General features: G+C 50.8%; 1 long non-coding RNA gene across 1 annotated transcript; it reads right to left on the reverse strand.

The window, feature by feature from the left end:
• Positions 1–396: 396 nt before the first annotated feature.
• Positions 397–2,588, reverse strand: LOC144247787 (uncharacterized). The gene is made up of 2 exons (XR_013341312.1): positions 2,215–2,588; positions 397–1,256 (listed from the first exon to the last, which is right to left on the reverse strand). It is a non-coding gene; the product is annotated as an uncharacterized LOC144247787 (long non-coding RNA).
• Positions 2,589–3,774: the final 1,186 nt, after the last annotated feature.

The raw sequence follows: 3,774 nt of genomic DNA on the forward strand, positions 1-3,774 counted from the left end.
CAACAAAAATCTGCTACAGGTGTCGGCTTTTCTTAATCCACCTGGTTACACGATTAAAACACATACATGCATTGATGGTCTTTGAGAGAAAGCTTTCCCCTGGAGAAAACAGTCCTTTTGCTGGCACACTTTGATACACTATGGCAAAAAGCAGAATCTGCACCAACTCCTAAGACCCCTGCTGAGGAACCCAGCCCTGCCTGGGACACCCAAAGCAGCAGACCTCAAAAAAGGAGGGCAAAAGTCAAGCTTGGAGTGGAAAAAGAGGACAGAAGTACAGCAGCCTTTAAAAATGCCTGCACGGAGCAATAGTGGGAACCAGACACATTTCTTCTTTCCTTGCTTTCTGTGATGACATAAATAGGAAGTAAGAACACGTTAAACAAAAGGCAGAGCTAGGATTTTACAGGTCTTTATTTTGGCAGGCTGCATGACAGACACCTCTTCAGGGACTGCGACGCCTTTTGGGGAATGGCAGAGAACGGAGGCAAAAGGTGCCGGGGAGCCCTTTCTGTTCCCTTCAGCTCCTGCAGCTGCTCCGCTGGTTTCAGGGCACTCGCTTGGTTCATTCCTGAAGAAAAAGGCTAGGGCATGATTTTCAGAACTACTGCCCGTCCCCAGTCAGAGTTTCCTACATTCCTGGGTACAAATGAGTGGATGGAGAGAGTGGATGGATGCTGTCCAGCAGTGTCCCCAGGGGCATCTGGAGTGTTCACACTGCTGAGCTGAGAAAAACTCACCAAACCCAGCCCAGGGGCCTGTGATCCTCCACCCACCCGGGGGAACTCCGGGCGCTGTAAACAGAGGCCACAGCACACACCAGGCTCTGCTGTGCCCGGTGAGGAGTCTCTGTATGAGCCCTGAGCCCTGGCATCGCCTCCCAAACACCACAGAGACCTCTTGTGTCATCAGAGAAAAGCCCTGGAGCAAACATGTGTCCCCAGCACGATCAACAAGAGATGCAGAATTACCTCCTCAATAAAAACGCTGTTTCTGATGGAAATGTTACCTCTGTCGACTGCGAGGATTTTATAGGAATACTGGCTCAAGAATTCAGTGACTTCAGGGATTCCATACCACAGGTGCCTGGGACTGCTTGGGCATCCAGAGTCTATAGTATTGGTTAAACTGGTAGAGCTGAGGATACTTAGCAGCTTTGTCACAGAGCTGGAACGTCACGCAGGGAGCAAGGGGTTCTCTCAGAGAGTGCAGGAGGCCAGTGAAAACAGCACCAAGGTCCTCCACGATGTCTGCTCCTAGAAAAGCCAAATAAATTAAACTATTGACATGAGCACGGACACTGGGGCAACCTTCCTTACTTTGGGCCTTGCCAGCAGCCCACAGAGCCTCACGCAGAAAAGAACTGATCGAGATCAAAAAGTGTTCCTAGTGACCTAGACAGGTGCTCCTGGCCGCTGAGGTACCTGAAAAACCCTCCAGACATCATCAGCTCTTGCTTAAGCAAATAATCCACCTTCACTGTGTTGTGCCAAAAACACGCCCAGCCCTTAACAGGGAGAGACCCTGCCAGGCACCGCCTCAGAGAAGAACCGAGCTGTACTGGGGGGACACACCCAGCCAACGTGTACGAGTTAAACAGAATTTTCTCTCAGAACTGGGACTTTCAGCACCCCCCAGGTGCTACTCGACTGCCACAGACACACAGAGGGCTTCGTGAGGTGCTCTGGGGTTGGCCAGTCCTGCTCCAAGCCCTGCTGATGCCCCTGTGGTTTTAAGGATGTCCTCAAGGAGGTGGTAGAACCTCACAGTGTTTGCCCCTGGAGCTTAATTTCTGAAGTTTTCCTTGGGAAACGCACCCACTTCCTACTTAACAAGGCAGTCCCCTCTCCCTGCTCTCAGGAAGAGCTGCCCACAGGCACGGGAACCACCTTCCTCTCCTGATCGCCACGCTCTGCCCTTAAAACGCTGTGTTACTGAGGCCAGCTACTTCCAGACCAAGACTGTCCATGCAGGGACAGTGTCCCTTCTCTTCAGGGTCAGGGAAAAAGGGCAGAAGCACCTACAGAGCTTCAATGCCCCTCCTGAGCACAAAGCACCGTGAATCTGCACCTCCTGCTGCTTGCAGGGAAGATAATAAAATGCCTCAAGGTAAAAAATGATAAATGGTAAAAAATTATTACAAGAGGGTAGAAATGATGCCGCTTTCACTCCACTGCTAGAAATGACACATAAAACATAAAAAAACCCCTGTACCTGTTCCATTTTCAGACTGAAACAACAGCATATTCCTGGCTGCTCATGCAGCAGGGACAACAGCACTGAAGGGAAATGTTTGGATAATCACGTCTTCATTTAAAGAGAACCCAATTCCTTCATCTAAGCCATCACTGCCCTCCATCAGAACAGCCAGCACATCCATGACATCTAATAAGTGAAGGAAAAAATGTAAGCAGAGGATCCAGACTGACTGGGAAAACAACAGAGGTAGAATGCAACATTCCAGGAACACAAGGTAGCTTTTTAGTCACAAAAAATTAAAAAAAAAAAAACACCCAAAAAAACTAAAAAAAAAACCCCAAAAAACCCCAAAAAACCCCAAAGGCACATTTGCCAGGCAATACAAAGTTAGGGGCAGCACAAAAATCACAGCTGTACTTCACTCTGCCTTTCAAAGCTGCTGTCCAGCACAGGTTGCCCACAGAAGCTGTGGCTGCCCCCGGATCCCTGGAAGTGTCCAAAGCCAGGCTGGACAGGGCTTGGAGCACCCTGGCATGGTGGAAGGTGTCCCTGCCCATGGCAGGGGTGGAACGGGACAAGCTTTAAATAAAGGTGCCTTCCCATCCAAACCCTTCTGGGATTCCACGATTCTGTGAGCAGCCCCAGGCAGAAGGGCTAAATTTCCATTGTGGTTCGGAAATGCTGCTGCAAGAGCACAAACAGATTTCAAATACTGTTCAAGTGGCACAACCACATCAAAAATTACGTCTGGGGGTAAAGTGGCAACTCTGCAATTCCAGCCTCTGATACCAAGGACACATGGAGGGCTGAATCCGGGGGGTGTTCGGGGTCCGAGTTGGGGTCGTCCTCATGAGCCACCAGCCTGGGGACCTAAAAATCGGGGGGAACCCCGAATTGGGGGGGGACCCAAAATTGGGGGGATCCTGGGGGGCTCTGGAAGGTCTTTGCAGCATCCCAGGAGGAATTTTGGGGTGTCAGGGGGTTTTTGGGGAGTCATGAAGGGAATTTAGGGGGTCTCAGAGAGTTTTTGGGCGATCCCAGAAGGAATTTTGGGGACCTTGATGGGAATTTTGGGGGTCCCAGGGGGTGTTTTGAGGTCCTGGAGAGGTTTTTGGGGGGGTCTCAGGGAGTTTTTGGGGACCCAGGAAAAATTTCAGGGGTCCTAAAGAGAAATTTGGAGGTCCCAGAAGGTGTTTTGGGGTGACGAGTAGAATTTTGGGGGTCCAGGGGGTGTTCTGGGGTCCCGAAGGGAATTTTGGGGGTCCCATGGGGGGTTTGGGGGTCCTGAAGGGAATTTTGGGGTCTCAGGGAGTTTTGGGGGGGTCCCAGGAGGAATTTTGGGGATCCTGATGGAAATTTTGGGGGTCCCGGGGTGGTTTTGAGGTACTGGAGAGGTTTTTGGGGGGTTCTCAGGGAGTTTTTGGGGTCCCAGGAGGCATTTCAGGGGTCCTAAAGGGAAATTTGGAAGTCCCAGGGGGGTTTTGGGGTCCTGAAGGGAATTTTGGGCCTCCCGGGGGGGTTTTGGAGTCCTGGGGAAAATTTTGAGGGTCTCAGGGGTTTTTGGGAGAAATTTTG

Source organism: Lonchura striata, chromosome 33 (assembly GCF_046129695.1).
Source record: "Lonchura striata isolate bLonStr1 chromosome 33, bLonStr1.mat, whole genome shotgun sequence".
NCBI classification, from domain to species: Eukaryota; Metazoa; Chordata; class Aves; order Passeriformes; family Estrildidae; genus Lonchura; species Lonchura striata.